The sequence below is a fragment of the Manis pentadactyla genome, chromosome 6 (assembly GCF_030020395.1).
Source record: "Manis pentadactyla isolate mManPen7 chromosome 6, mManPen7.hap1, whole genome shotgun sequence".
In the NCBI taxonomy this organism is placed as follows: Eukaryota; Metazoa; Chordata; class Mammalia; order Pholidota; family Manidae; genus Manis; species Manis pentadactyla.
Window position 1 is genome coordinate 18,405,720 of NC_080024.1, and position 21,768 is coordinate 18,427,487.

Below are 21,768 nucleotides of genomic sequence, written 5' to 3' on the forward strand. Positions count from 1 at the left end.
TACTTTAAAATGTGGTTCCTCTGGGCCTGTCAACATAGATGTGTATTCCACACACAAATAAACCTAAGTCAAAAGCATAAAACATGATTTACATGATGTCAGGGCTGGAAATAGATTTGCAAATGTTTTATAAGAAATAGATATTACTATTTGAAACTACAGTGGCTTCCTGGCAAATGAAAGATCCTTTTGTTCAGTTGAGGACCTTGGGTAAGGATATGCAAGGTGGACTTGGAGCTCAGTTTTGGAGCAGGAGTTGGAAGAAACCAAACTTGTGATCCACAGGTAGAGATGAGGGAATCTGGGAGACAGGAGTGGAGAGACGATGATACTGTTTTGTACAAGAGAATTGACAATCAACACCAATGCGAAGTTGAGACGCTTGGAAAAAAGGTGGACTTAGTGATATATTATTCCAACAACTTCCACATTGAAGTCTGATGGAAAGTTTTTACACATAACTATATACCCAAAATATGGCATGTGGCAAACCAACCCTGAGCCAGAAGCATATTGAAATTCAGCCTGTGATACTCCCAGGCAATAGGAAAAGATTAATGCTATGATAAACAACGAGGCAATGGCTATTCAGATGGCTTTATTGTGAAAAAGACCTTGCTGGAAGGTGAAATTGCTCCTGGTCCTCCTCATGATCAGATATGCTATTTGCTAGATCAAACTGCCAATCAGAGCAGCTATGTAGCCTGTCCATTGTAAATATTTCCCCTGACACCTTGCCCATTCTTGTCCATAGATGTCATCCCAGTCATTCATGCTGTCCTCCCATTTTCCCAAGAGGTTAATGAGAGTGCTGGGTCTGAATCCCCCCTGTGCATAAATGGTTACATGAACAATGAAAGCTCCCGGGGTTTGCAGGAGTCCAGGCAAGTTCACCAGTCTGTCCATCTTGTGGTGAAGCTTCTGGCTCATATAGCATCATTTTCAGTCTTCTCATAAGATAAAACAATGACAGAATTATATCTGTAAGTTGGTAAACAGGATGGTAATGATGCCGATGGACAGTGTGAGCCCATCAATAAGGTAGATCAAAAAAGGACAAAGCTTAGCAATGTTCCAGGTCAGAGTATAAGCAGTAATCTTTAGGTTGTGTAATATTAGGCAGCCTGCCTCCACCCTCTGATTGTAGCTGCAAAGGTATCATCACCCTTCAGTAAAACTGTGTGGCCTGCATTTCTGGCTGCATAAGAGCCTGCTCTCTCCATGGCAATCCAAGTATCTGCATTCTTCAGAGCTAGAGGGGCAGTCACTCTGCTTGGTCATAGCAGCAACTGCATCTTGTCTCTGACATTGCACCACCTTGCTGGGGAGATGTCTGGGCAAGGATAGTTTCTGGGTGGTTGGTTAAGAGCTCATCCAGGTGCTCCTGACTTATGTCCTTCAGCTCCATACCAGGCACCACAGTGGCTTTAGCAACCTGTTTGTTAATTGCTTCACAGCAGTGTTGAGGCATTTTTCAATGTTGTCCATTGTCTCACTGTTGGCTGAAATGATACCTATACTCTTGACAATAACTGTGGCTGTGAAGGGATGATCACCTGTAACCACAACAGCCTCGATCTCAGCTTTGGCATTTGGTCAATTCATCCGGCACAGTGGACTGAAGGGGGGGGATCACTGACAGAAGCCCACAAAGCAGAAATCGAGGTGGGAAAAGTCATGGAATCTATCAAATGAATAGGTTTTTGGAAGCTCATTAGCCAGTAGGCTGAGGTGACAGAAACCAGGACGTGGCTCTCCCAGGTCATCTTGTGCTGTGTATACTATGTGGAAGTCCTCAGCTGTGCCCTTATCCAAAGGCTGCTCTAGGACAGAGATAATGATGGTGCCATACTTCTCTAAGATCTCCTCAGGGGCCCTTCATTATCATGAGGAAGCTTTGGTCACTGGGGTCGTCCATCTCACGTACGGGGAGCTGGAATTTGTTAGTGGAATCAAAAGGGATTTCAGGCACTTTGCAGTTTCACTTCCTAATTTCCATAACATTCACCCAGACTGACCTCTGAGAATTTCCAAGGGCAGTTTCTGAGGCATCTCCATTCACAACTTTCTCAATGATGGGACCACGTTCCTGTCCGGTTTGAACTCAACTTGGTTATATGGGGTTATTATCTTGAATAAGGAGGCCCAGATTTCAGAGCTTCAGACAGACTTGGTCCGTGTGTTCTTCATGTGTGTCAGCCATGTAGATCTGGTTGTCAGACCACAGAGGCTCCTGTTGTGAGTCTGAGTGCCAGTCTTGCCAGAGCACATGGTGGAACTGAAGGCCTGTACCATTTCTAGGTTCTTCATAAGTCTGTTCTTGGCTACCCATCTTTATGTTGGTAACAAAATGACAGTGACAATGACCAGGAGCCCTCAGGCACATTGGCCACAATAATGCCAATGAGGAAATGGTAGAGTCCAGGAAATGATATTTATGGACATGGAAATGATGAAGAAAAGGATGCTGATGAAGTGGCCGCTACCAGCGCAATGCAAACACAGTGCCTGATCTCAGTGGCAATGGATATCTTCTCACTTCCAACCACAGAAGCCAGCGAGGCAGTCTGTCCAATGATGGTGTCATTGCCTATACTGGTGATCATGCCAGTTGCCATGCCTTCTAAGCAGGTTGTAGAAGAGAAGCTAGTGTTCTTTGTCTCAAAAGGATTGTCATGAGTAAAGTCACAAGAGCTGGACTGTCACTTGGACTTCCCAGTGAGGAACCCATCATCTACCCTACCTCCTTAGGAAGCCAGCCACTTGATGTCCATAGCAATTTGGTCTCCTCTCTTAATCTTCACTATGACCCTAGCCATCAGGGTCTGTGTTCTTCTCTGCATCTCAGATGACAAGAACCTGGAGAGGAACAATTTGGTGAATCTGATCATAATGTTGGTGCTTTTCATCTCTTGATAATAAGCAAAGATCTCCACAACCAGAGCAAACACAGGACCCAAAGGCATGATATCTAGGGATGCAGACTTATCACTGGAGTACTGAATCCCAAATCCCAAATATGTTTATTTCATCCCTGTATTTACATAGGATTAAAAAATAAATATTTGTCAAATGACTAAACGACCTCACAGTTTGGGGCCTATGGGTTTGTGGCCATCATTTGGCAAAGTAATGTGGCCACTGACTGGAAGAGATAAAGATTGAATGGATGGGTTTCATAAAGTGGGGGTCTTAAATCATGTCAGCAGTTCTCAACTGGGGCTCCTGGAAATTCTTTTGAGGAATAAGGTACACAAGTCAATCCCAGCCTCAGTTTCTCTGTCTGTAAAGTTAGGATGAATATATAGGAATGACAATATTTACCTCTTGGAGTTGTTAGGATTAAATGAGGTAATGCATATATAGCACTTAGAACTATTCTGGGTACTTAGTAAGCACTCATATTTAGTTATGAGTCATTAATAATAAAAAAGTCTTATTGATGTTATAGTTCTATTTCATTCTATTTCAACCATTAACTACCTATGATATATGAGGGATTGTGGAAGAGGAAAAATATTTACCTAATTTAACATGACTTAACAACCCACCAGCATGGTGGCCACCAGTATCATCATCATCACTGTCCCTATAGATGGGATGCTCATTATGATGATTACTTAATCATGATTACAGCAAATGATGACATTGTTGTACTGAGTGACTCTGGAATTATTGTATAGTGATCTTTCAGCTTCTCTTTGCAAGAAAAGTAAATGTATGCATCACTCTTCATGGAGCTCTTTGAAAGAAGGGAAATACATCTCATAATTCTGCACACCTAGCACAGTGGAGGGCATACAGGAAGTGCTAATGACATGTTTTGAATGAATGAATGACTCTTATTCATAGAAGGCATTGACATTGGACATTGGTTCAAAATCATTCAGAATCAGTGGTGACTTAGTAGTGGTGGAATCAAAACCAAGAGCGTCCTTTGAGACCTTTATTCAGAAACTCCCGTTATATTATAATATATCCTATAACCAACAACCCTGTCCCCACTGACAGCCACTCCAGATTTGGATCTAGCAGCTTCCTCTACAGTAAGGGGAAATTTAACCACCAGACTTGACCTAATTAAAAGCCATTCAGTGTGGGGTTTGGAGGGCAACAGTCTGATGTAACCCTCATCATGTCCATCAGCAACGCCATGGTCAATTTTAAGAGTTGAGCTGATGTGGCTTATCGAGGGACCTTAGCTGCTAGCTGCTATGATGCCATGGCTTGGCATGATGCCCTTGGCCAAAGCCACGTGTTGGGCAGGTAGCTTTGCTCTCTCAACAGCCTGCCTGGCCTGCTCTGGTGGTATGTGTTAGGGCAGCAAGAATGCATTGCCTAAGCTAGGAATGTCAACTGTCTCTAAGGGCTGGAGGAGGAGGGGAACAGAAGGAGGGAGCTCTGATTCTGATAGTTGAACAAGAGAACAGGTTGTCCAGAAAGACATGTAAACAGTCCTTGGCTCCAGTGTCCCTGCTGTTCTCCAGTTACACAAAGTCAGTCTATCTTGGTCATTGTTTTGGGGCAGGTAAAGGGTAGAGCCAAACCGGAAGCACATGACAGGGCATGTTCTAGATCTAACGTGCATAGGTATAAACTCAGCCTTGTAATAAAGTGAGTGTGGGTGGGGATTCCATGACCTAGAGGGAGACCTCTACTCCGAATGTTTGGAAAGAGGTCTACTCAATTGCAGGGCTACCTTCAGATCCCATCTTCTCAAAGAGACACATCCTGATTTGATGGTTAGAAGGACACTGAAAGGCTTGTTTTCTCCTCATGCTAATCTTTACCCATCCAGGCAAAAAAAGAAGACTACCAATAATCTCATTCCTGTTCCTTTGTTGGTTGCTAAGTAATTTTAGCCTATGGAACATTTTTAATAAGAACAGGTTCACCTCACTGCACTGGAATTTGAGCTTGGAACACAGGGCCTTAGGGCTTTAAAATGTTTTGTAAAAAGTCAACGCCATGTGGGGCTCCCCTATTAAGTGCCTTTCCCACTGGCAGGAACAAAACCACTTCTCTAGAGTGACTTATTCCCTTAGGAGATAGAGTGGCTTTGGTATAAGCCTCTGGTTCAGTGAGCTTGATAGTAGGAAGAATATTTTTCCCTCTTTGCTTAGCTGTCCTAACCTTCTGACATTCCTAGAATATACCAGGCTTTCTCCTGCCTAGAGATTTCACTTCCCCATTTGCATGACTGGCCCTTTTTCCTTCTCCAGATCCCTGCTCAAGGTCAGCTTCTCAGAGAGGCCTTCCCTGGCCAATCGATGTGTAAATAGGTGTTCCAGCTCTAACTCCTCCTATTTGCTCTCGGGCAGCCCTCTAGTTCCTTCCTTTAGGCCCTCTTTGTGACTCTAATTGCACTTATGTATTAGGCACTTGTTTCATGTCTTCAGAGTGTCAGCTCTGTGAGGGGAGGCCTATCCTGGTCACTGCTCTATTTTCAAGGTACAAGACAGACCCAGCATACTTAAAAAATGTGTCTCTATCATGAGAACTTTGGTAGGTCCTGGGGATGGGAGTTGGGCACAGTTTCTTAAAGCTTAAGGTCTAGTTGAGAAGATAGGAAATTTGTCAGAAGCACTTGTGATAAATGCTTTGAGAGAGGGAGGGTGGGTGCCGATGAGGAAACACCCAAACAGGTCTCCAGAGTCAGGCGAGGAATTCTCTTGGAAAATGTAAGAACTGAAAGCCAAAGAAAGTAGGAAGTAGCTGAAGAAAGAGGAAAAGAGTTCTGGGCAGAAGGGACAGCATGTGCAAAGGGCCGGAGGTGGGAAAATGACAACGTTTCTGAGGCCCTGAAAGCTGTTTTATAGGTTGCTGTTTAGAGGACAAGAAGCAAGAGATGTAGATGGAGACCCAGCAGTGGCTAGAACACAGCATGGTGAAGCTGTGCTAAATTTGTATTTTATTCTGTAGGAAATGGAAAGCTACTGAAAAGTTATAAGTGGAGAGAAGCATGAGCAGATGTTCACCTTTGAATGATCACTCTGAGAGGAGCAAAAGAGTTAAGGGGCAAGACAAGAAAGGGTAAACATACAAGGGGTATCCTGGTGGTCGGGGAGAGTGGAGAAGGCAGCCTGGGCTAGGAAGGTGGCTGTGGGACAGAGAACAGGGGATGCTTCCTTAGTATTTAGGTGGGATCTAAAGATAGATGATCGACCGCAGGGAGGAACAGTGGGGCACTGGAGTGTGTAGTGAGGCTCGGGTGGAGGTAGGTATGAGGCCCATTTGTCTTGCGCCCCTGTGTGGGTGGGGATGGCATTCATGGACAAGAGAAAGCCAGGGGGAGAGGAGAGGTACCAATCACATCACCACCTTTGGACCATCCCTCCTTTTCTCTCCCCCTTGGTCAATTCCAACTGCCCCAGGGACTAAAATAAGTGCCTTCTCCTTGAAGTTCTCTCTGAATCCTCCTCTGAGCTATAGCACCAGCATCTGGCCAATACCCCTCACCACCTGTCGATGCTGCTCTTCATTGTTTCATCCAAGTTAGTCTTCTCTGTCCGATTAGGTTGTGGGCTTCTTGGAAGCAGGACCATCTGTTCCAGTGACCTCCACAGGGTGGAGCACAGGCAGATGCTAGTCCCTGGTGACTGTGCTAGGTTCTCCAGAGAAACAGAACCAATAGGGCGTGTCTATATAGAGAGATAAAGTTGTCATAAGGAATTAGCTCATGAAATTATGGAGGTGGGCAGATCCAAAATCTGCAGTCTGGCCGCCCAGGAGCAGCTGATGGTGCAGATAAAGGCTGACAGTAGTCGGCTGGAAAATTTCTTCTTACTTGGGGAGGTCACTCTTCTTATCTATTCAGCCTTTCAACTGATTTGATGAGGCCCACCTACATTATAGAGGGAGATCTGCTTACTTAAAGTCTCCTGATTCAAATGTTAATGTCATCCAAAAATGCCCTACAAGTTGACACATAAATTTCACCATCACAGTGACTGAGTGATTTTACACAAATCATAATCATGCTTTTAAACTGAGTGGTTGACCAGGTTGGCAGGGCTGTAACTTCCTGGGTGTCAGACCCACATACTGAAGTTAGAAGAGAATATCTGGGCCCAGAGAGGTGAACTGGTTTTCCCAAGGTCACCCAGCAAGGGAGTGCTAGAGCCAGAAGTGGAACCCAGGTTTCTAGTCTTCCAGATTTGTGTTTTTTCTGCTACATCTCACAATGGACAACTTGAGTGTGTGTTCGTGTATGTGTGTGTGTCCTTGTCAAGAGGCCAAGATATCTTACAAGAGCTGTGACTTCTAGTTTTTAACTTGGAGATTATAAAACACAAAGAAAGGAGATACTTTTCTCCAGCTGTGTATTCTTTGTCAGTGAGCTTCTAAAAACAAGTCTGGGATGGAATACAGGAAAGGTCTGATGCAATTTAGACCTTCATAAAAAATAGCCAGTTCCAGGTCACTGGACTGAGGCAGCCTCATGCCTGGAAGCCCTGGACAGCTGGGGTTTGTGTGGTTACCACGAGTCCTGAGGGCAAGGTGGAAACCTGTCAAGTGAGAAGACACAGGCAAGATTTGGTGTTCAAACTGGAAGGGCAGGGGGTCACTCAAGGCCAGAAGTACATGCTGGTCACACAGGCCCAGAATCTAGAGTTCCAGTTTGGGATGAGTGGGATTTCCAGTTAAACATTAGGAAATTCAGTAGACCATGGGATTTAGACCAGAATACTTGGGACACATTCTAGATCAGGAAATAGCCCGTTAAACTCTGCTTAAGGGTAACTGATGTAGAACGATCGAGCCCAGGGTCTGTGTGCCTGGGGTTTAGTATCTCTGTCTTTCTGCTTCTCCATTTCTGTCCTTTTCTCTCGTGGGCTGGAAAATGTTGGCAGCATGTGCTGCTCCCCTTGGACATCAGAGGTCCGCACATGAGGGTAAACAGTGGCAGGCGTCTGGCTTCTCAGGGGACTCATGCTGCTCTCCCAGAAACTCTCTGGGCAACAGGAATTCTAAGCAAGTAGCCTCTTCTTTCATAAAGCCGTCAATGCAGCAAAATCCCACAGGGTACATGTGAACAGTCCTCCGAGGAAGCTGAAATTGGATTTGGTCGGCATGGTTTCAGTATTTGTCAAAGCAGTAGAATCAGATACCAATTATGTTCACATGATGCCAACCACCCAGATGGAAAAGAACAACCCATTTGCCACTCCAGCCCATTGACATTCTAGAGAACAGAGCAGACACTCCCCCACCTTCAGAATCTCTGACACGGTAGTGACTGGATTCATTGTGCTTGTGCTTTCTTTTCCCTTAAACTGCTGTATGGTTGGATTTCACTTTTCTTAGCCAAAGGGATTCATGTTTAGCTTAGTACAAAAGCACCTGGAACCCCATGGGTGTCATGAGGGTGAGCTGGGGAGTCAGAGTATTCCAGCCACCTTGCCAGAGACCCCGAGACCCACAGGCCAGGCCTTGAGGGTCCTATTTTGGAGAACACTTCAAGGATAAATACATTTGGCCCAAGACCTTGGATGGTGGGGAGCATGGAAGCCTGGAGGTGTCATGAATTTTCATGAGTGTGGTGACCGTTTGGAGCTCTAATCAAACACTATCACTTCTATATGCAGCAGGGCATCCCTGAAAGGCAAAACTGGGGTCACAGCAGGGAAGTGTGAAGGCCTCAGCAGGGAGAGGGGCAGGCTAGTGCCTCAGACAAACAAACAGGAAAAGGTGGAAGCCTCAGTGGGTGGGTGGAGGTCGGGTTCGTCTTTTTTTCCACTGTTCTTTTTCCATCCACAGATTTACTCAGTAATTGGATGAAAGGAATTCTGTAGATGTTATGGATTCGGAATTTTAGGAAAAAATGTGATAGGACTCCTTGTACATTTCAATTCGAGATGTGTGCCGATTATTCCGGGAGGCATCTGTGCCAGAGAACCGGCCAGAGTTAGAGGGAGGGGTGGTAGCAGCAGTGATGCTGGTTGCCAGTCTGGGGTGTGTTGTGGGGTGGCCCTGCTGGACTGCAGCTTGAACTGTTGGAGAGCAGAGCTTCACCCCTGCGCAACCTCCTTTCCAAGCCAGGTGTGGATTCTGGAAGAGGAGGTGCTGGTGGACAACAGCAAAGACTCTAGGACGTAACTTGCTAGACTGATAAATCTTTTCTTTGCGGGAAGAAACAGGAACTAAAACCTGGAACCACATAAATACATCTGGAGACAGGAATCCCAAATACAAATATCTGAGTATTAAGGAGAAAGCTGGAAAAAATTAGCACTATGAGACCTGGGGCAGGAAGGAGAACTGCAAATTTGTCTGGTACTTGCCCTTGACTCACCACTGGCTGACCCAGGGCTGAAGGATGAGAACGGTGGGTGGGAGGTGGGGCGGGAAGGTGGTTGTTTAGGAGAAGCCAGTGCTATTTACGGCTGCAAAAAATACAGCTGCAGGTCATGGGGAAGGGCAGTCAGTGACCTTCTTGTAGATGCTGATGAGACGGTAGCTATAAAGAACTTAAGAGACTAGAATGTGAGTCCCTGGAGTGACAGGTTCTGGAGGAGGTTCAAAGGGGAGAGGGTCTGAAAGCCCAGCAAGAAGTCAGTTTAGCATTCCTACTGGGCTCTTTCTGCCTTGCCAAGGGATAGCACGTTAGGATTTGCTGGTGCTCTGCATAGCATAAGAAGAGAGAGCTGTGGAAGAAGGCAAGGCAGGTAAAGAGACCAAGATTCCTCTAGTGTAGACGATAACGACGTGGGAACTAGGAGGATTCTCAGAGCCCATGCGGTCTACTCAGAAGTAGCGGTATATGGAGGGTGGGGGGAAGAGGATTTCAGCCTCAGGGTTTTCTTGGGTTTATGACACCTAATGAAATAAGGGAAGGGGCTTAGGTGCAAGACTGTCCTCACTGCGTATAGTCCTGGCTTGGGCAATATCTCTTTTGGGGATGGAGGAAAGGTGAAAAGCTAGAGCGTGGATAAATGTTGAATTGGACCAAACATCAGAAGGGGTAATTTCTAAACATGCTGGGTGGGTCATTGGAGCAATCCTGAGTGATCTTTCAAGGTTTCATTTTTTTCCCTGCTGGCCATAGGCAGCCCACAGTTGGAAGGACAGTTTGAGAAGGGTGGGGTAGGAAAAGGGGTGGACATAGTTGGAAGGAGGGTGAGTTGATCTGCAGCATGAATATCTTCTAGGGTCTTAACTCAAGAAATGCCTTCTTCGAGATCTTTTCCATTCCCTAAGGATGTGGGGTTTCCCTCACCTAGTTCTCAGAGGTCCTGTGGGGAGTACTGCCTTCAGGGAGAGCTGGAGGCTGGCAGGTGTTCCATCTACTAATAATCCTGGATACATTTGCTAGTTTGTGAGTCCTGACTCTACTGCTTGTACCAAGGCTGAGCTGGCTGTTCAAGATCACCAGGGAATGTAGTGAAAAGCAAAGATTCTAAGACCCCATCCCAGAGATCCTGATTCAGAAATTTTGGGGTGGGACCTGCAATCCGTATTTTTGAAAAAGCCTTCCTGATGAATCCAATGTGTAGTTGGGGTTGGAAACCTCTGTCTGGGGTCATTGCTCAGAGTTAGGTTCTTGCCTTCTTGCACTTTTCGATGTAAAACAGATAGCCTCAACCTAACAACTACAGTACTCTCAGACTATTATAAATCGTGGCAGTAAATGTTGGACAAGTATGTGAGATTTATATATACATTGTGTAGGAACTCAGAGATAAATATTATTTACTGGGATGTCATTGTCTAGACAATAACAAAATTTGTATTTAACTGAAACACACCTTCTCTTCTGATCTATACAAGATGACCTCTCTCCCCACCACCATCTTCTTGGTTTGCTCAGTTTCCAGAGCAGTTTCTATGGCATAGTAGCATAAGCCCTGTGCAGTGTGTAAGGGTTTCTTAGGGAGAAGCAGGACTTCAGAATCCTGTGAAGAATGGGATTTTTTGGGTGGTCTGTGCATATGTGTGTGTGTGCATGTGCATGCATACCTGTGTGACATTTGAAGGGTTTCTGGATGCTTAACTGAAATGCTGTTATATCCAGCATGTAATCTACAAAATGCAAGTCAAATGGATGAGGCTGCTATCAACATGCAGCAAAACTTTCAGGATCTAGCAATGGAATTAAATTGCTAACATGGTAATGATAGTGAGGAGGCCAGTGCAAGAAAAGGGGAAGGCAGGGTCTCATCAGTCATGTCCTTCACTTGGGGAGAGGGTGGGCTGACCCATCCAAGAAGGCACAAAGTGAGGGGCCTTTATCGTTTCTGTGGATTCCTACAGAGAACACTGATTTCTGTCAGCTCCTCAAACAGGTCTGCAAGTCAACAGAGCAGCTTCCCCAAAGCTGGAGATAGTCTCTGCTGTGGGCCAGTTGTTTGCTTGATAAACAGAACAAACCCCTGGAGAGTGCTGAAAGACAGGGGTGCGGCCAGTGCCTTTGGCTGACAGCACGTTCAGAAGGGCTAAGAAAACAAGGGTATAAACTCTTAAAGTCTTTTAGGTTTCGTTTGCTCAGGCAAAAAGGAGTCGCGACTATGGCAATTAACTGGGTTTGATGAATAGATAGAGCTGACCTGACAGAATCAGACCCCTTTCTCTTCAGCGGTGGACTAGGTGGGCTTTGCCTGCCTGCCCCCACCTACCCCTCCCCTAACACAGGCACGTGTGCACATGCACACATGCATTCTTTCTCTGCCTGTGGAAACTCAATTTAGTTTCTCATCTGATTTATTTCCAGTTCAGGGGATTATCTACATTGACTTTTATTGTTCCTTCATTATTTCATGCATGAAAATCTTGTCTTTCTGAAGAATGAGTGCTATGCTTTATGCAGGTACTTCCTACCTTTATTTTTTCTCCCTCTTTCCTTTCTTTTCTCTCTTCTTCCCTCCCCTCCCTTCCTTCCTTTCTTTCTTCCACCCCAGATCTGCCTAGCTGGTGCTGGGTCTTTTTTGTGCCATCATTTTGTCCTTTCAGTCACTAAACTATCTGCATGAAGCACCTACTATGTGCTGGTCACTGGGCTAAGCTCTAGAGGTACAGAGATAAAAGCCAGGCTCTCATTCTCCAGGTTGCTCCTAGTCCAGCGGAGAAGATCTCAGACACTAGGCAATCAAAGTGTATCTACGTAATTTGTTGAATGTAAAAGAATCTCAAATTGTTGAAATTTTTTAACTTCAGAAATAGGTACGTTGGAAAGATGTTTGAAAACAGATTTTAAATTCACCCAAAGGACCAAATGATGGAGCCAATCAAACATGGCCGAGGGAGTTTACATGCCCCTGCTGGGCTCTCTGAGCATTCCAGTAAGTCTCCCACCTCTCAGAAGGACTAGTTTCCAAAGAGGCTGGGAGAGGGCTTCTGTGCTCCTGCAGCAGCTCAGACATGGGAAATACCAGTGAAGGCAAGTGAAGCCAACCTAACCACTCAGTTCTAGCACAGGTGAATCTTACTCTGGTGAAGATTTTCTAAAACTCTCCTAGGGCTTGTTATACCTTCCAAAATCAAAAAAACTTTCCTCAGACTGCCTAGTTTCTCTGACCTTTGAAAGTAATATTCTCCTTGATGGTTGAGAAAAGAGGTGGTGGTGGTGGGTGGTTTGCAAGAAACAGGAGAAATAAAAGAAAATATCAGTTTAATAATTCCTCAATTGTGAGAATAAACAAACTATTTAGGGGAAATGAACATGATTTAGAGGAGAGACTAGGCATTGGGAAAGGTGGCTTTTCCAACTGGCCAAAGTCCTTGCTTACTGCAGGAAAGCTCAGATGAACCTCACTGTGCATGAAAGTAGATCGCTTTGGAGTAAATTGTTTAATTTGATCTAGGGATGGAATGTACATTGTACACCTCCTTTTTCAAGGAATTGACGTACTTCCAGCTTGTAATTCAGTTTACCTAAGATGAGGATAAGACAGATCTTGGCATTTCCAGAAAGTTTAGGATGGCAAAATTTCCTCTCCAGCCCCTTCTCATTATACACACACACAATTTATACCCATATGTGAGGCATCTTGCATCAAGCTCCAGCAATTTCGATTCCCAGATGGCCATTTGGTTGTTATTGCATGAAGAATACTGGTTGTGGGAGGAAGTTAGCTGGTTGAGTTCTCGTCTGAAAAAATGGTAAATATTTCAAATACACAATGCTTACACTTAGTGTAAAGTGAGTCCTGTCCCTCCTAGATAAGAATGCTTATCCTGTGGAACTGATATGTGTTGACCCTTCTCTTGGGAAAGGAAAAAGCACCTCTAGGTTCATTACCAGCAACAGTGCATTTGAGGTTTTGAGACCTCAAGAACACATTGGACACATCTGTGACTATAAAAAGGGACTTGGGCACTTTATCTCTCAAAATATGGGAAAACAAGTCATTTTAGTAGATTGGGCCTGTAAACTTCTTGCAAATTATAGGCAGTATAGCCTAAGGAATTCTGTATGTGTTTCCAGGATATGAATTGTTTCTATGTCAAGGATTTTGGTGGGCTCTTTCTCTCCTCCCTTAAAAGGAAAAAGTGGATTGTTAGCCAGAAGATTCAATAGAAACCAGGAAAAATACTGTCATTCTGTTCTTAAGAAAGGGACAGAAGCATGGATGACTACTAGAAATCCATTCTTGATGTGATCGTCTTTGTGTTTGTTTCATGTAGGTTAAACTTGGCTATGTCTTAATGTCTTCTGAAATTTTGCAGCATCAATGTGTCAAAAAAATTGGCCATCACGTTGAATTTGAAAATCTGTTCCACAAACATTTGCATAACTACATTGTGCCAGGCACTGGGAACAGGGACAGATAAGGCCTCAGTTCTCCTTAGGTGAGTCACACTGGTGACCTGCCAGTAGAGGGCCCTGAGACTCAAAGTGTGGAACTACCCTGGTCTTTGTCCCAACCAACATCTGGCAGTGGCCTTGACCTAAGGAAAGAACAGAAAGACCATTCAAGGATGAAGGAGTGTCTAGAGCACGGTTCTTCTGAAATGCTTGATTAAGTCGATCATCCACATCATCGTGATCACAGGCACTATTATTAAGTTTAATTTGAACTTCCACTCTAGCCCTCAAGATGGTGGCATGCTTTCTATGGGTAGGGAAATTCAGGAGGCCTCACCATTTCTAGGGATTTCAACTGAACAAGCTAGTCTTGCCACTTTTCATAAAGGTGATAGGGGCTCGGAAGGCTGATAGGGGCCCTCAAGGCTCTTTGTGATATATGCCACCCCACCACGAAACCATTACAGCGAGGAGGGGAAAACACTCAAGGGGCAAGATCAGCTTCCTCCCCAGACTCTCCTGGGGGATCTCCTTGGACTGTGCTGCTGTGCTGGGACGCGGTGTCAGCAGTGTGTGTGTGTGTGTGTGTGTGTGAGAGGAACGGAGAGAACATTAGTGCCACATTTTGTCTCTCAAAAATAACTCTCCTTCTTAATGTGAATCCCAAAGGAACGAGATTTGAGGTTATCTGGTAAATATTCTAGTTTCCTTTAACTGTGGACTTGCCATTGTAGAATCTGCCTAAGCATTTTCAGATTGTAAGATGAAATACACTTTATGTTACTGGCTTTTTTGGGCATGCAGGGTGGTACCTCCCTTTTGCCCTTCTGAACTTTCCCCTTTCCAGGGCAGAAGGGCCTTGGGTGGACAAGTCTCCATTTCCCAAGACCAGATAGGAGGCGACCGTGAGGACTGGGGGTGGGGTAGGGCCGGGGAAGTGTTAGCAGAGATCCCAGCAGTGCTTCCAAGGCCCTCTACTACTCAGGCATGGGGCGGTGGGGCTTGCTGCTGGGCAGGAGACCTATGGAGGCCTCCTCTTCCCCTCTTCCATGCCACTGAGCCCACTGTGGGCTCAGCTACCATTCTGAGAAGCACAGCTTGATCTAAGAAAAAGTGGGTGAAGCTTTGTGGACAAAGCAATTTTTAGTGACTCAGTGGACTCCCTAATCTCTCAGTAAGACTTAGGAATCCAGAAAAAGCCACTCAGTATTCAAGGGACCTTAGGGTTCATAACTATAGGCTCTAGTGACCAGTGGTGATATGTACACCAAGGCCAAAGGAATGGACTTGGCTTACCCAAGAAAGTTCACTCTGATTGTTAGTGGCTGAAGGAAGACCTCCCACATCCCAGATTAGGCCTTTTCCCCCTTTACCATGAGGCTGTATGTTTGTTGACTGTCCTCTATGGAGATTTTGGGGTGGATTCATTCTAGCTCTTGGTGTCAATCCTGACCTAGAGAACTTTCACTCCACTTAGCTCTACTTCGCCAGACTTTTTACTTGCTCTCTTCCAGGGCTCTAGCCAGCCATCTGCTCACCCATCCTGATACTCAGGAAAGAAGAAAGAAATCTCTGTCACCCAAGGAAAATTTCACTGCAGATAAAATGAGTCCCAGCCCTTCCCTGCTTTGTTCCATCAGCAATCTTGATAGCAGTTTTCTTTGACCTGTCATCTGTAGGATTTTCACAAGTTTGGAGATGCTCTGGTTCTCAGCAGTTTTGCTGGGTCACCATGCCTCAGTCAGAATTTGAAATTTGCTAATGTTCCTTAAAATCATTTTTCCTAGGAGTTGCCATATCAGCTTGCCTTATCTTGCATTCAATTTGTTTTTGGCTCTGATTTTTTTTTTCCTTTCTAGAGTTTAAATTGGCTAACAGAACTATTAGTTGAATCAGTCGCCAACTCGATGTATATTAGTTTTGGGTCTTAAACAGGGCCTGGCCCCAGGTAAAATTCTGAAATCGTTGACATATGTCTCTGGCACCCAACCACCCCCTTTCCAGCCTGCTTCTGTCTCATGTGCTTTCCTTCCCTACATTTGCCCAGTGCTGGCTGTTTCTCTTGGCAGGTATTTGACAGATACAACCATTTTATCTGACTGACCAATTACATTTGTACAATAATAGCATTTCTAAGATCGTTTAGGCATCTTCCCATCCTCACCTCTCTTCAGTTTTACCAGTGGTTGGTGGTCCTTCAACTTGGCTGATCATAAAATATCTAGAGATTTTTGTTCCAAATACAGGTTCCCAGGCCTCACCTAGGGATAGAAGAATAGAATCCTGGGTTGGTGCCTGGGGACTGGTATTTTTAAAGATCTCCAGGCAATTCTGATAATTATTCACTGGCCTCCAGTTGGAAGGCTCCTTCCAGCCCTGAGATTCTGTGACCCCACAATTTTATTCTCATCACAGCCCTGGGAGGAATCATCGTCGTCATCGTCATCATCACAGCTAACATATTAATCACTCACTAGATACCAGGTCAGAGTTAAGCCCTTTATATGAGTTATCTCATATATATAAAGATGAGGCCATCTTTAATCCCTTTTCAATAACAGAGAAACTTAAGGCTCAGAAGATCTGGTGGAGAACTGACTAGAGTGTTTTAAAATTCATGTAACTATCAGAGGAGTAAAAATGTCTCCAAATTCTTCACTCTGGATTCCAGGGTTCTTTGTGGGGCACAGGGTCAGTGAAGGTGGTCTCAGGTCTTTCTATCTGTAGCCCAGCTGTGAAGCCCATAAAGACAAGAAATGGGTCTTATTCTCTGCACTCAAGCCTACCCCAGCATACCCAAGCATTCTACCTGGCAAGAAAAAGACCCTCAGCAGATGTTTGTTGAATTGGAATTATTAGTAACCTGGCCTTGGGACTTCTAGCCCAGGGGTTTTCTGCTATCTGAGTTGTAAAGTACTACTCTAGGACCCCAGGGTATATATTGAGAACAGGGCTGAGTTTGTTATATCATGGACAGATATTTGGAATTTTAAAGACGCAAATCGTAAGAACAAATATCTGTAATGATGAAATGTGAGGCAGCTGGGTAGGTAGACCAGCTTTGGAAAGGTGTAGGTTGTAGACCCACATATACATAGTCACTTGTTTTTTTGATAAATGCACGAGTGCAGTTCAATGGGGGAAAAGAAGATCTTTTCAATGAGTAGTACTGGAGCAACTGGATATATATGTGGGACCAGAAAGAGACCCTTGCCCTCTATCTCATGCCGTACCTACAAGTTAATATGAAATGAGTATAGACTTAAATGTGGAAACTAAAACGATAAAACTCCTAGTAGAAGAATACCTTCATAACCTTGGGGTAAGCAAAGATTTCTTAGGCTGATCATAAGTAACTAACTGCAAAAAGAAAATTTGATAAATTGGGTCTCATCAAAACTAAAAAACAAATTTCTGTTTATTGCAAGATATCATTAAGACAGTGAAAAGGCAAATCACAGTATGGGAGAAAATATTTTCCAGAAGACTAAAATACCCGGAATGTGCAAAGGACTCTTACAACTCAGTTATAACTGGACAAACAACACACTTTAAAAAAAGTGTGCAAGATTGAACAGAAACTTCACAAACAATGATATCCAAATGGACAATATAGTGCTCAGTGTTATTAGTCATCAGGGAAATGCAAAGTAAATTAATAGGGGTATCACCATACATACATTGGAATGACTAAAATTAAAATGATGGGCAATACAAAGTGTTGGGAAGAGTGTGGAACATCTGGAACTCTCACAGACTGCTGGCTGTAGTATAAAATGCTATACCCAGTTTGGAAAACTGGCATTTTCTAATAAATATCAACTAATTCCTCCTGTGCGACCCAACAATTCCACTCCTAAGCATTTATTTGAGACAAATGAAAATATGTGTCTAAGAAAGACTTGCCCAGGAGTGTTCAATAACAGGGTTATTAGAGCCCCAAACTGAAAACAACCCCAAATCTCTCAACACATCAGGTAAGCAAGTTAGAGTATATTAATAACATGGACTACTATTTAGGAAGAAAAGTCACCGATACAAATAAAAACATAGATGATTCTCAAAAGCAGTGTACTGAGTGAAAGAAGCCAGTCAACAAAGGCTTTATCTTGGATGATTCTGTTTATATGAAGTTGACGCTAGCCAGAATTAATCTGTGATGATTATTATTGGAAATATGATTATCTCAGAGGGGAGGGGAAAACTGCCCTAGGAACTCTCTGGGGCTGATGGAAATATTCTATATTCTATATTTGGGTCTGGCTGGTGGTCCCCAGGTCATGTAGCCAGTAGGTAGCAGAATCTGGGTCTGAATCTGGTGATTTATTTCAGAAGAGGGCTTGCAAGGCCTGATTTCTTTAGTCCTTTTGAGTTTTGTTGGCTCTTTGGGGCTGCATACTTACCGTGCTCTTCCTTCTCAGTGCTCCCCAAATGTGATCTTCCTTCCACTGGTGTCCCGGGGGTGGCTTGTACTAGTTTTTTTGAGAGCCAATTGATAAAATTTCTTCCCAGCTCCAAGTTTCATTGATAATTGTGTCGATAGCTTGCAGTTGGCCATGTTGGGAATATTCATACCATGGAAACCAGCAAATGATTCAAATCAGGGTTTTATTTTTGGACAGGGGGGATGATGAGGGGGACCAGGACACCACTGCTTTATTTCCCCAGAACTAGACCCTGAATGTTTACACTTAGTTACATCTGTAATCTTTTGATTTTGCATTTCAGAAATGCTCTTTATCAAGTGAAATTCTTGTATAAATTTAATTTGCTTACATTTTATTCACTTCAAAAATCTTTTTTGCTTTGGGGGTTTGAATTTGATTTAATTTTACCTATTCTTATTGCTTCTACTTTTTGTCATTTTAATTGCCATTGGGATCAATCTGGTCTAGGTTTGAGATGCCACACTTTCCCCTTGACCCTGGACCCACAGGTGAACTGCTGTCCCTGTCCCCATCCCCCTCAACCCCTGCCCACTTGCCCTGGGACCTCACAGGGCCATCTGCTCTGGGACCTCAGTCTCTGTCACTGCCATCCAGGGGTCTGTCTTTCAAGTCTTTTTCTTTTTTGGCATTCATGGGCTGCTGGAGTTAGCTAGCTTTGACTAACAGGTGTTGATGTGTTGATCCCTTGAAAACAGCCTTTTCTTCTTTGTCAGCTCCCTGTTGTGTCTCACTACGGTCACCAGCCACCCTGAAATATGAGGGTCTTAGCTAGAGATTATAGAGCGTCAGCTCTCTGGGAAGTGTTTGCGGCTCCGTCAGTCAGCAGCAGGCTGGGCAGGCCTGCGGCATTGTGCTGGCCTGAGTGTACAGAGAGGACGCTGACCCGGCGGCTATGGCCTGGGCGTATCCTGGGTTATTTCTTCCAGGAGTGGGTGGGGGGCTGCCTCTCTAGTTTTTCTGGTCCCGAGAATGGATATGCCTCATCTCTTTTCTGCTCAGACTTTCTCTGTACTTGAATAAGGATAACTGTGAGGCAGCTATTGAGGTGTGGGCAAACCAGTGGATCTGAGGATGCTTCTTGAAAGGGGATGGGGGTGTCTGAGTAGGGCGTGAATGGACAGGACAGACCTCCTTCCATGGAGGTCTTCGTGGAGGCAGAGAAAGCCGATCATCCATCCTCAATCTCAAGGTTCTCTTCCTGTGCCCCTTCTCAGGGGATGTGCCTGCCTGGAACTCTGGTTCACACCTGCTTCTAGATCACAGTCCTGGTTCTTGAGGCTCTGAAATTTCCTGCTAAATGGCCCTGAACCTTCCCTGGGTCTGTACTTCCCAGGGTGGACTGCCTAGTCATTGTACTTGGCCCTTAGCCCCAGGGGTGGCCAAGGGGAGGCTATTTGAAGGGTCAGGGGGCTGTGGCCCAAGCTTGGCCAAGCAGCCTAGAGTGCCCACATATTTATGTGTAGGTCTCCTATGGGAAGGAACTGGGAAAGGGAAGGGAAGAGAGGAAAGGTGAGCTGTTAGCTGGAGTCCAAAGGCTGAGTCTCAGGGACTCATAGACATTTCTAAATTCAAACCTGGCTTTTATTAAGTTTTTTTTTAAAAGAAATTCACTGGAGTTACAAAAGTAGTACGGGAAGGCCTTGTGTGTCTTTGACTCAGCTTTCTCTAATATTAATGTCTTACACAACCACATTACCATTATCAAACAACTCAACATTGGTACAGTACTATTAACTAAATGGCAGACTGAAAACTAGTAACTAGTGCTGAAGCCAGAGAGGCCTCGTCTCAGAGGGGGGACCAAGCCTTCCAAAGCTGGGACTGCAGTCCTGGAGTTTGGGATTTCCAGGCTCACAAGGAGGCCAAGCACCAGCCTGGTGACCACCTGATGTCCCTTTAGCTCTTCTGTCCCACAATTTGGGATCTGCGGAGGGGGCCAGTCGTGCCCTCTAGGTCTCAGATCCATTTCATGAGAGGCTCCCTGGGTCTAAGGATCAGGTCACTGTGAATATTAGATCATATTAGATTTTGAATATTTGAATCTATAGGACGATATAGGTGTTTGAAGAAGCCAATTGCTGCCTGCAGGCATGCATACATGCAAGTTCTCATCTTTTTCTTCTTAGTTCCTCCACTTGTTGCCTTGTTCTCTACCTGCTGAAGAGTGGAGAGTGTTGGACTGGGGTCAGGAGGGCCTGGTTCTCTGCCCCGAGCTCAGGGCCTTTGACACCTGCCCTGAACCTGATCTCTGTGGCCTTGAAGACCTCCTTCACCTCTGACTTTGTATTCTCCCTTCTCCAGTGTGATGTGTCGTCTAGTCACCCTCCGCTCCCCCACATCTTCCCTCCTTCCCCAGCTCATCTTCCTGCTTGCCTTGTGCTTCCTCCTCCCCACTCTGCCTCTCCTGGTTCCCGCTGCCCCTCCCACTCTCTGCACCCCTTCCTCCTCTTTCCCTGCTTCTCCTCTCTTTTTCTTCCTTACTTCCCCCGCACTTCCCTTCCCTCCATTCACGTATCATCCCTGTCACACACAGGGGCCTTTATGGTTCATCAAATGCTCATGGCCGTTAGTTCAATGAGAGGGGAAAAAAAAAGATGAAATTAAATCATAGTATTGGCAGCTGGCAATTTGCTTCAATTGCAGAAAAATGTCCCCGGCTTCCTTGAATATTGAAACATTGATGAGGAACAGATTTTCTCTGGCAGCATGAATTCCCCTCTGTCCAAGCTTGGCAGAGGGACGGCCTTGCTTGATATTATTATAGGCATTCCCTGTTTTCGATGCATTCCCTGTTTAGCAAAGTTGGAACGCATTTCAACCAACCCCTGTATTGAGGTAACACTATTTTTATTTGTAATGAGGGTATATTAAAATATATATGTTTTTCCCACTGATTTCTGGCTCTGGGGAGGCTGGAATCTGATGACGTTCCGACAGGAAGGCCTGGGTTTTTCCACCCTCTGTCCGTGGGGAGGGTGCTGGAATGCAGGCACTTCCCCTTGGCCCCACCCCCTTGTTGGATTTCACTTATTTTAATAAACATTTTCCTTTTTTGGTTTCCTCAGTGATATAGAATCAGAGGCGTCAGTTGGAGGGGGTATTTCAGAGGTCATCTTTCTGGTTCCCCACACACGTTGACGACAGGCCTGGGCAGGGCCTGAGGCTCAGGGATGATATAAAGAGAAGTTGAACATATGGAGAAAATATGTGGATACAGTTATGCAGCTGTTTCTGTCCACACAGGGGAATCTAGGAGTGAAGGGTGACAGAAGGAAGGGGCATAGGGGCCAGCCTGTAAGGCTAGTAGGAGAAGCTGTAAGGGAGGGTGGGGGCAGTTTGGTAGAGACAAGCTCTGGGACACTGGGAGACTCGGAAGCAATGGCTACTGACAGCTGATCTCTTTTGAGAAAATCTTTAGTGCCTTCAGTTAGGGTAAATCAATACTTTAAACAGCATGTAACCTCCCGATCCAAGCACACCTGGATGCATGCTCTCTGCATCCGAGCCGTGACAATTATGGTCATGGAATTCCAGAGCTGGCTGGAATCTTAGGATAATATAATCCAGGGGTCTTAA

At 44.9% G+C, this 21,768-nt stretch overlaps 1 pseudogene; it reads right to left on the bottom strand.

Annotated features, from left to right (window-relative positions):
* Positions 1-399: 399 nt before the first annotated feature.
* LOC130684074 (potassium-transporting ATPase alpha chain 2-like) lies at positions 400-3,014 on the bottom strand (annotated as a pseudogene).
* Between the last annotated feature and the right edge of the window lie 18,754 nt (positions 3,015-21,768).